Source organism: Mustela putorius, unplaced genomic scaffold (assembly GCF_011764305.1).
Source record: "Mustela putorius furo isolate JIRA1106 unplaced genomic scaffold, ASM1176430v1.1 tig00001215_pilon_pilon_pilon, whole genome shotgun sequence".
NCBI lineage: Eukaryota > Metazoa > Chordata > Mammalia > Carnivora > Mustelidae > Mustela > Mustela putorius.
The window spans coordinates 1,844,042-1,856,304 of NW_025421638.1; positions in this window are offsets into that span (position 1 = coordinate 1,844,042).

Consider the following 12,263-nt stretch of genomic DNA (forward strand, 5'->3'; position numbering starts at 1 on the left):
ATCTCCATGGGAGTGGCTACATCTCTAATTATTCTCCTGTACTAATGCAGGTGCAAATTACAATTTATTTTAATAATCATCACTTAAATTAATGTAACTTGCTACCTGCTGACATTCTTATTTTATTATGAATAAATAGCCAAAAGTAAGAAAAATTATATCTTGCATAAATGCTAGCAGTCATGGTATTCACACCAGTTTTCAAGTAGATAAGTCAAATGAAAATACAAACACTTGTAGAACAGAAGGAATGACACGGAGGACATTAAGAGAAGGAACGGAAAAGTGAAGGGAGGGAAATCGGAGGGAGAGATGAACCATGTGAGACTGTGGACTCTGAGAAACAAACAGAGGGTTTTAGAGGGGAGGTGGGTGGGGGGATGGGTGAGCCTGGTGGCTGTTATTAAAGAAGGCACATATTGCATGGAGCACTGGGTGTTATATGTAAACAATGAATCTTGGAACACTACATCAGAAACTAATGTTGTACTGTATGGTGACTAACATAACACAATAAAAATTTATTTAATCAAACAAGGCTAATTTTGGATGTCTTTAGGGTTCTTTTCAGAGAATTGATTTAAAAGGAGGAACATAAAATTAACATAAACTTAGAAACTGCTCCTAGAGATTGAAGTCACTATTGTAAATGTTAGATAGCATTGTAAACTGGTGTTTTGGAAGATTTTAAAGACTACTATAAACAGCAAAAACGAACAAAAACAAATATTTGCAAAATTCTAAGCACTTGGTTTCCTTTTCTTCTCTGCAGGGAGTGGAAGGGGGTGACAGAAGGTCATAGCTAAATATTTCTGTGGGAGTTGCCTAAGTTTGGTTTTCTCGTGAAAGCAGAGCCTGAGTCAGGTACTTCAGTGCACATAGCTAATGGGTGGTGGGGATGTGTGGAATCTCAGGAAGTGGAAGTGAGGGACCATGACATAATGGGAAGGGAAGAGAGCCAGTGGAGGGTGCACTACTGAGCTGGTTACCAGTTAGAGTAACTAAGATTCAATCTTACAGTAACTAAGATTCAATCTTAGCAGAGATCTTCTGAGGAACTGTGCAGACCATACCTCAGCATTGTTCTTCTGGCAGTTGGGAGGTTTCATTCAGAAATTTTAACCCACTTTGGTGAAGGTTGTCCAAGTGGAATTAACTCCTTGCACTTCTAGGCTGCCCAAAGTTCACTAAATGAAAATGCCAAGAGACACAGCAAGAGCATGAAGCAGGAAGCTAACAATGTGATAAGAACAACCCACCACAAATGATACCAGTCATAGGGTCTGCGGGGATGAGGTGCATGTCAAAAAAAAAAAAAAAAGAAAGAAAAGAAAGGAAGAAAGAAAGAAAGAAAAAAAATGTATCTGCTCCAAGTGTAAAAAAATAAAATAGAAGACTGAAATAAAAGGAAGACTAATTGCATAAACAAATTTATATCATACCAAATGCTTTCTCCCTACAATTCTTAAGAAATTTCTAGTTTCTCATATGAAGATGGTCATAGAGCTCTCTGACAGGATTTTAGTGACCACCGTCCAGTGATTTTATAGAACCATGAAGATAAATCCTTGTACTTTGAAAGACATTTGAAAATTCAAACGTTTATTATGAGAGTTTATGAAAGTATAGAGTTAATCCAGACTAGATAAAATACCCAAAGTAAAATAATTTGATTTAGGAGTCACCACTGAAAAAAAACAAAACCAACAATTAAGATGATTCCCACACCAAGTAATTAGTCATAGTTGTAAAGTACCTTAAGGTTCGTTTTCATCATAATAAAGCAGAGATGGTGCATAACCCACAATTCCTACCCACTTTCCACAATAGAGCTATTATTCCCAGTCAGTGAAGGGCTTAATTTCCCAGTCCCTTTGAATGTACTTACAAACATGAAACTTGTGTCCCTGAACCCATTGTCCCACAAGTTATTTCTCTCCAGAGTTTCCTACTGACATTGAGTATGTGCATTCACCCAAAATTTCAGGGTGACAACTGGGATATGCGGGGTCAAAATCCTTCCTATACAGATTTTTAAACAGACCTCTTGTTTATGGCCCCCCACCATCCCATTTTTCAGAGGTTCTCGCTGTTCTCAATTCTTGCGATTTCCTGGCACTGCCTAGTGGGAAATAGTTATTTCTAAGCTTTCTCCACAGTCGACTTCAGTTTCCATTTTTTTCTTTTTGGTCAGCTAAGTTAAGTACCATTTGTCCATCTTGATGTTTGAAACTTTGCTGGGTTTTTTTTTTCTTCCTCTTCCTCCTCTTCTTCTTCTTCCTCCTCCCCCTCTCCCTCCTCCTCCTCTTTTTCTTCTTGGTAGGTTTAAGCCTTTGAAAATTTCTTTAGCGCCATCTTAGTATGGTTTCAAGAGCAAGCAAATGCAAATCCAGGTATTCTCTGATGTTTAACCTTTATTGAGCAAACATAATAATATATCAACTGTGTGTTGGGAATTTTAATATAATGAATATAACCTAGACTGTTTCTAATAGGGCTTTTTAACTTAAAAAAAAATAAAATAAATCTAAACTACCTACATTCCAGGTAAAAGAGTCTTCCAGAAATTTCCTTACCCACCCAGTCAAGGAAGTAACGATGTCTGATAGATATTAGAACATCTCTTGCTATTTTATACTATTCCTGGATACCATAATAATAAAACTGAAAATGTATGATGCCTGCTAAGGCTCTACTTTTATATTTGCGAAGTTACTAAAGGTAGAATATCCAAACCTTGAATGATTCAGTGAGATGTCTTTCCCAAAACTAGTCACTTTCCAAAGTTATATTTCAATAAAGAAAAATCATTCATCACCAAGACAGGCAGTTTTGGACAAAATTCTGGACATCTGCAAGGAACCAAGTATCTAGAGTGATCTACCCTTCTCATTGAGAGAAACGACTGTTAGGGAGGACTGAAAAACAGCTTTTATAGGCTATAATACACAGACACAGGAAGGAAGCCAGTACAAGAAAACAGAGTAAGGAATTTGCCAGTGACATTCATTTACCTGATTGTTATTCACATATAAATATATAAATATATTTGATGATGCTAGGAAGCAGCAAGGACTGAATCAATTATATTACATTTACTGCCTGAACACTATGTACTTGTAGCACACTCAAAAAATTCCTCTTCTATCAATGGTGCTACTATTGATTTGTGTAGCTTTGCAGCAATTTCCTAAAAGAAAAAAATACCTAGGAAAAGGATTGCATGCAGACCAGCTTCCTGTTGTTTGTCCTTTAGATTAATTCACCATAGCCTTCTTTGATGCAGTGTTAAACCAATAAACAAGGCTCAGTGTGCATCTGCCAATACAGATTAAATATATACTCTACTTTGACAAAGAAAATCACATCTACCTTACAAGAAAATAATGTGAAAAAAGTAAAGATTTTAAAGTATATTCAATGATACACTCTGATTGTTGCCTTATCTAACTCCAAAAAAACTTTTGCACTGGTCAGGAGGAAACAAAAAATTAAATAAAAAATATGGTGATCTGTCATTTCATTGGAAAAATACACTCTCAGCCCTTCACATAACTATCTACACATTTCAATTAGTAAGAAGAAGAAAAGAGGAAAAGAAGTGATATGGGCAATACAAGTGCTATTTATCCCAATCAAAAGGATTCTTCCACTGACCAGCACAAAGGGACAGTTACTTTCATCTGAAGATTTATTTGAAGTCATTGAACTCAGCGGGTGGGAGACCATTGCCAAAACCAGGTGAAATAAGAGACAATTACCTGATCCTCTTTCCTTTAAACATCATTCAATTACCAGGTAATCCAAGCAGTAAGAAACAGAACTAAAAAATTAGCTATGACATTTGGGCCAGGAAGAAAGCCAATTTAGGAACTTTAGGTACCAATTTCGCTTTTTAACAATTAAAGCATTTGGTCATCTATACTGCCAAATTACTGAAAGTCAACTCTTGCCCTTAGTTTACTATATTAGAAATTACCTTTTCAACAATTTTAACTTTGGGAAATGTATATTAATTGTTCCACTAAGTTTTATTTCATTTTCAAATTTGCAGTAGGGAGAACTCTAGTTTAGTCAAAGATATATTCTGAGTGGGCAGGAAAAGGAAAATCTGAAAGGTCAAGAATATAGAGCTTCATCTCTATGTGGCTGTCATCATTGAGTCTCTGAGCCAAGTCGTGAAAAATATGTGTCAACTCCAAAGTCTTTGGAAAGAGAGTTTCTTTCCTTTCATTTTCTTCCTCAATTCCATACTTAGAAGAATTGGATGACATCATGTACATTAATCCAAATTTGTCTTTCTGTCTTCTTTCTCTCTTCTGCCCTCTCTACAAATCCTAGCTCTCTGGTTATAAACCTAAAATTACTTTCCTTATTATCTATCTTGATAAAAAGAAAATTTTCACCTATCCAGAGGGAGTTTTTGTTCTTATTTTTGTTTTGGTTTTTTTTTTTTTTTCCCCATTATCCATACCAAGGAAACCGGGACAGAGATTGGGTTAGAAGACAGGATGGCAGGCTTTCTTTTTCGTCCCTTGAATTGGGAGAAGAGAACAGGTGGTTCTAGAGACACTTCCAAGTAGATATCAAGATCACTGGGAAAGGGAGGCCTAGCAGAGGCCATGGCAATATGGTTGAGATAGGTGGCTATATAATATACTATAAGAAATAATACTGTCTCCCAACAGGTTATTAGTGAAATTCAAGGGTTTCAGAAATTGTCAAATCTCCCAACATGAAGAGATTTAGAAGAGATTTAGAAGTGTTGACGGGTTGGAAGCCTTAGTAAAAAAGTAATAAAGATAACATTTTCAGAATAATCCACATTTTATTTCCTACACTCCTAGAGTACAAAAGTAACAAAAGTTCAGTGTATATAAACAAACAACCTTATCTTTTCCATTGGCTATTATGCAAGGATTAATAACCTCCCAAGCAAAGGGACATTGCAAACTCCTTTTTTTTGGAACTTTTTATTATAAATACATCATAAGACATACTTTCTGTAGCTTTCACAATATCTGCTACATAAATGTGCACCATAAACGTTAAAGGAGAAGGGAAAAGAAGAGAGAAGAAAGAGAAGAAATATGGTAAAAAGGAATGAAGGAGGAAGGAAGACATACAAGTGGCAAGAAAAGGTTGAAAGAGGCAATCGAAGAAACAGGTAAGGAGAGAAAAGAAGGAGGAAAGAGGGGAAGAAAGAAGAAATAAACATTTCTACTTCTTAATATTTAGCAGTTTAATCAGTGATATCTGTTCCCCTTTTCACTGCTATACTGAAGAAATCTCAGGTCTGGGACACCTGGGTGGTTCAGTGGGTTGAGCATCTACCTTTGGCTTGGGTCATGGTCTCAAAGCCCTGGCATCGAGCCCCACATCAGGCTCTCTGTTCAGTGGGGAGCCTGCTTCTCCCTCTCTTGCTGCCTGTCTCCTGCCTACTTGTGATCTCTCTCTCTGTGTCAAATAAATAAATAAAATCTTAAAAAAAAAAAAAAGAAAGAAAAGAAAAAATCTCAGGTCTTCTAGAGAAAAACACAAACGCATAGACTATTGTCTCTATAAGTTCATGTTTTCTATTATTACCTGAGCCCTCAGCACTACACATTTTTTATTTGTCTCTGGTCCATGTTGCCTCCCATTTCCTTCAATATCTGTTTCATACTTTTTCTTCTTTCTAGCCCACTCTTAACTTACAACAGAAATATAAGGAAACTGAAACTATAAAGTGAGTATTCAATGTTCTGCCCTCATATCTATAAATTAATCTGCATCTGAATCAGTGCCTAACTTATAGGTCCAGAATTGGAGAGTTTCTTCTTCTAACCAAACTTAACTTTTCCTCATATTTTCTCTGCCTGTCTTGCCGTATTCTGGAATATTTGCTTCTTTTGTCCTCTATCTCCTTCACATACCTTTATTCACGGCCTTTCTACTGTGTTCTTCTCAAATCTAAAAACATACTGAAGTGCTCTTTGTCCTAAAAAGCATAATCTCCTCTAAGACCTCATGCCATCCTACCATGTGTCTACTTTTCTTCCTTCCTTAAAAAATATCTTTTTTTTTAAAGATTTTATTTATTTATTTGACAGAGATCACAAGTAGGCAGAGAGGCAGTCAGAGAGAGAGGAGAAAGCAGGCTCCCTGCTGAGCAAAGAGCCCGATGTGGGGCTTGATCCCAGGACCCTGGGATCATGACCTCAGCCGAAGGCAGAGGCTTTAACCCACTGAGCCACCCGGGTGCCCCCAAAAAATATCTTTTTAAAAGATGGCTCTACTTCTTCTTTTCCAAGTCACTAATGACTTTTCAATTGCCTCCATAATTTTGACTTTGCAGTTGCCATGTACAATCAAGTTTTCTTTTTATAAACCATCATCTTACTAGCTCTTTCTGTTGCATCTTGACACTGATAATGACATTCTCCTTTTTTAAAAAATACTCCATCCATTTATTCCTGTTATGCCACATTCCTGTTTCTCTTAATAATTTGCTGCCTATGCCTTCCTTCCCTCCTTTGTTAGATCCTCATCCTATGCCTGCAACCTTAATGTCTGTGTCCCCAGGATTCTGTCACCAGCCTGGTGTTCCACGTCCATGATCTCATCTTCCACTTATCTACTAATGATTTCCAAATGTAGGTCACCAGTCCAGACCTTTTCCCAACTATCCTCTTTGGAAATGTCCTCAAAATGAGTTTCCAGAACCCTGAGACTCAACACATCCCATACTGGTCATCTTTATCAGCCAGGGTCCCTATATGAAATTGCTGATGTACTTGAAATAGGATAATTTAAGGTGAGTTATAAAGACACTGTTTACAAATATGTAGGTATAGGAGAACCAACAAAGGTAGTCGAGTAACACAGAGCTTACAATCCCACACCAAAAGGAATGAGGAGAGGAAAAGTTAATGGAATAATGAAATGTGACAGAAGAAAACCTGTATAATGATGAGAACAATGATGTCTACTGGGTCCATACTGACCTAACGTTATGGAAGAGAAAGATAGGGAATACATCTGGAAGGGCAAACAGATGATATGCAACACACTATGCTCCTTTGTCTACTTTTCATCCATTCTTATACTTTGTTGGATAAAATATGAAACAGCAATGCGGAGGACTCAAGAAATCCCACCAGTTAATGTGGAAACTGCAAAGTGTTATCAATTTGGTCATAACTAGGATTGTTATGTGACTCCCAGAACATTACATGGAACTGACATTCTTTATATACAGTTCTGGGTGAAGAAGGATAAAATAAACACTTAAATAACCAAAAAGCATACCTGCTATGATTCACAATTCTGTAACTTTTTCATGGTGACAAATTTGGTAATCTTAACTTCTTTGCCCCACACATGTTCCACATACTCTTTTCCTCCTACCTTACACTTTGGCTACACAAGAGTCTTTACCTTGTAGGGTGATCTAAACCTTTATCTCTGCAGAACTTGTATTCTTGGTGGTTACCTTTTTTTTGGTTACATTTTTTTTGGTTACCACTATTTTACAGTGACTACAATTTGTGGACAAAAGGGTACTAAGACACCCCCCCCCAGTGAGTCTCCCTAATTCCAAAAATAGTCTTCTTTTCACCTATTGTTCAGCAGCAAAATTTGCCCCTCGTTATTACAATGAGTCACCCTGAAAGTCTGCTTCTTGTCATGAAGGGTTCAAAATAGCCAGAGCAAAGCCTAACATTCTAATTTGTTAGAACTAAGACTAGTTTTTCTAGCAGAAGTTGTTCTACCTTGGGGACTAGGACAAACAAATCCATAACTCAAGGTCATGAAAAAGGGAAGCAAAAATTCTAGCAGATTATAAAGTATAATGTGAGAGATGTCTATTCCCACCTCTATAACTTGTTTGGCATACCTGTATACACTCTCTGTAGGTGAGACAGCACTACATTTCAGTTACTTGTTGAAGGTTTATATCACATGCTACATAATAGTTCCCTGACTTCTCAGAATATTTACATCTCAGCTTTCTCTAAACAGAGTCTTAACAGTTTATTTCATTATTCTACCATACCAACTACTTCTATGTGATAGGGAATATAGTAAGATAAGTAAAATCATTGGTACCTTGCCACGTTTTACATAACCAGGCACAACCTCTACTAAAGGCAGTATACATAAGATACTATGACATTGATAAAGCACTCTGAGAGTGCAGGAAAGCTGGTGCTAGCAGCAGTGCTGGAGGTAGGAAAAATAAATCCATGTTAAGAAACATGTGTTTATCTCAGTGAGGGCAAAGCCCAATACTCTACATCATGGAAAGTGTTCAATGTAGTAAACCTTCCAGAAGACAGCTTACTGACCCTGTGAGAAGGGTCAGTAAGAAGGGCCTCTACTGTTGGTAGTTTAGGCACTCAACTGTGATACTATTATTCAAATGATATGGCCAAACCCATACATAGCCTCCACTCCCAATGCCTTGATAAAACTATACCTATGGCCAATGAGTAACGACAAAGGAGGAAAGAGACCCATTACTAATAGCAACAACTTCATCATTAAAACAACCTATATTGGGATCCTTCCCTTACTTGTTTTACCTACTCACTTATCAATGCTTCTTAGAATCACATATTAGAACACTAGAATGAACTCTTAAAGATACATACAAGGCATTATTTGGGGATAACACCTTGTTCATTGGGAAATTTTCCATAACATGCAATATGGCCTTTGAAGCAGCTATTATATGCTGTTGTGTTGGTGATAGTTACAATTTATGGGTCTGGAAGCCAAGGGGTAGAAGTGGAAATGGCCTCCCTCAACATTATTCTTAAGGGCCCACTTGGGGAAATTGTGATTTCTAGGTAAAGGAATGCTTCTAGCTCTGGACATGGTAAGAATTTCACAAAACCTAAATCTACAGATGCCCCCTGATTCTATATGCATACAGATCATCAAGCAGAAAAGGAAATTACTATATTGTTAGGGGTAACTGTCTCTGATTATCATAAGAAGATAAAGCTGTTTCTACATAATGGGGTAGGAAGAAAAATGTTATAATTAAGGAAACTCCATGGGGCTTCTCTTAGCATTTGCATTTTTTATAATAACTAAGAATAGGCAATTACAGCAAGCACAGTCTGACAAGGACATAGTAAAAAGGGCTTAAATCCTTTACGGGTGAAGATCTTCATTATTCCAGTAGCCAAAAAACAAACAACAAACAAACAAAACCCAGACCTACAGAAGTGCTGCCTGAGAGTAGGGAGATCTAGAAGGAGTAATAGATATAATAAATGTCAACTATGGCCTTGGAACCAACTACAATACAGGGATCAAAAACTGTAGCTTATCCCATTGTACTCTATTTTGAGACTTTAAAAAATATGATTTTCTTGAAAAATCAATGAACGAAAGATAAAAGTTAACATGGAAACGAGGAGATCAAATTCTAAGGTGTGGACTATTGCAGACATTGTCAGTGCCTTCATTCCTCAACATTTCCATGCATACTAATGTTTTCTTATTGGATGCATATGCTATTTTCCATCTGAAGGCTTACTTTGCCTTCAGACACATTTTCTGTTAGCACACTAGAAGAAGACCAGAAGTAATATGCAGTTAATAACTTCGTAATGTGTTCTTTTTTTTTTTTTAAGAGTTTATTTATTTATTTGACAGACAGAGATCACAAGTAGGCAGACAGGCAGGCAGAGAGAGAGAGGAGGAAGAAGGATCAGAGAGGCTGATGCGGGGCTCGATCCCAGGACCCGGGGATAATGACCTGAGCCACCCAGACACCCCTGTAATCTGTTCTTAATAAACCATGAAGGGATGTTGGTTGATAATTACTCCATTTTCCTTGATACTGATCTGGGGCAATTCCAAAGGGTATTTTTCACTGTTTCTGAAAGTTCACCAGTAGTACTGTGCTCTAGTGGTCCACAGAATAACCTCCCTCCCTACTCATGTATCCTTCTATATCTACTTCTGTATCAGTTTGCTATTGCCATTATAACATATTAAAAAAAAAAAAAAAAAAAAAAACATGAAACAGCACGAATGTATTATCTTATAGTCGGGAAGGAAAGATGTCCAGAATGGTTTTACTGGGCCAAAATTGGTGTTGGCAGAGTCACACACCCTCTGGAGGCTCTAAAAAACAATCCATTTCTTCCCTTTTTCAGTTTCACTTCCTCCATCTTCCTTCATCACTCCAATTTATGCTTCTATAGTCACATGGCCGGCTTCTCTTCTGCAGTCAAAGCTCTCTCCCCCTCACTCTATATAAGGACACTGATCATATCATTTACGGCCCACTCAGATAATTCAGAATAATTTGTCCACCTCAAGACCCTTAACTTCATTACATCTCTAAATCTTTTTGCCATATAAGGTAACATTCACAGGTTCCAGGAATTAGGACAGGGATATCTTGAGGGGCATTTACTCAGCCTAACACAGCTTTCTCCCTTATCTGACTCACTTAATTCACTTCCCTACCATCCTTCTGGAATCAGTTCTCAAACAATCTACTTTCACCTAAATACTACTCCCAGAGCCTGCTTCTGCCATTAGGAAGGCTATAATTACTTACTGGAGATAGCTGTTATGAAGCATCTCTCCCTAGATTTTAGCAATAAAATGTCTCCAAATATCGTCTTGTCCCCTTGTGTACAACTTTCTGATAATACTTTTTTCAATTCCATGTACCAGTGTTGATATTTTAAGTACCAAATATGACTTCCCAAGTCCTTAACAAGGGCTCAAACGGCACACAGGGCTTTGGCCCTGCCTTTCTCCTCAACAACATTCTCTCCCATTCTGGACTGATTTCAATGTACAAATGCACCAAGCCTTTTCTTCCTGATTTAGGTATTTTGTTCCTTCTACTCCAAACTTAAATCCTCCCATCCAATGCTTGGTTAAGGCCTACTGATCCTTCATCTCATTGTAAATTGCCCCAGAATGGTCTTCCCTAACATTCCATCAAAATTAAGTCTCATTATAATAGCTCATAATGTGTTATATTTTCCTTTTTATCTCTTGTTAAAATTTGCAGTTACATATGTATCTGATTAGTTCTTAGCATCTGCTACCATGGTAGCCTCTAAGCTCACAAGTCAAGGATCATATCTGATAAGTTCATAAACACAGTATCTTTTGCCAGGTCTCACACATATATAATCAATGCATATTTGGTAAAAAATGAATAAAGTAGTAAATGAATGAGCAGTACTTTAAAAGCCACCTCAGTCTTGAGAGATGCATTGTCTGGGAAGCATATCTCATATGGAGGCAGTGAGCATGCTTTTTATTTTATTTTATCTGTTTTTGTCAGTTCTGTGCTACAGAATATCTTTTTAAATGCAATGCATAAAATATTTAAATTATACAAATAAGCTTTTCTCCTCCATTTTATTCTGTAGGCTATAAATATTTAGTGCTTTATTCATTTTCATATTTTCTAGCATAAGCTAATTTCTCTTTTCTGCAAACAGATAAGCAGTGTTAGAATCTGTGTAAATAGGTGGCATTAGCATTTGTGGTTCCTATCTTAGCTAAGCACTAGCATTCATTAAGGCCATTTATCTTCTTTTTGCTTTTCCCAAATTTTGTCCTTTCCTTTGTTTTCATTTCTCTATGTTAATTTTTCTTTGGATTGCTTTGTTTTTACAGGCAGAGGCAAGAAAGATAGTAACTATCATTATTGATTCTTAAAATTGCACAATGCAAATCAAGAAATTATTAATTCCTTATTTATTATCATTATCCTCTATTTTCTTTTTCTTCAATTTACAAGTTTGGTACTTACATGCTGTAATAATTTCCTCTTTGTCTCCACAACCTCCCCCACTGTTGAGTGGATCTTTTTTCCATGCCATTGCAAGGACTCAGTCATTGCCAAAGATTATCAACTAACTCAGAAACTCAATTTATTTAAAATTTATTAGTTCATCGATTCATTCAGTAACTATTCACTGAGTGCTTACTATAACCCCAACACTCTTCTAGGGATCCAGAGGAAGACAGAATGAAGTCCCTATCTTCATGAAGTTCAGCTGTTCTAGCATAAGCTAAGAAAAACTATAAAAACCATATAAATATAATACATATGGGCTCTGGAGAAAAATAAAACAAGGTACATGAAATAGGGATTGCCATGGGGCAATTATATGGGGGTTGTTACTATTTTGACCAGAGTGGTAAACAAAAACTTCATTGAAAAGATGACTGTATAGTTGGGGTTCTCCAAAGAAAGACAGATATATATACATATCTGTACATAGATA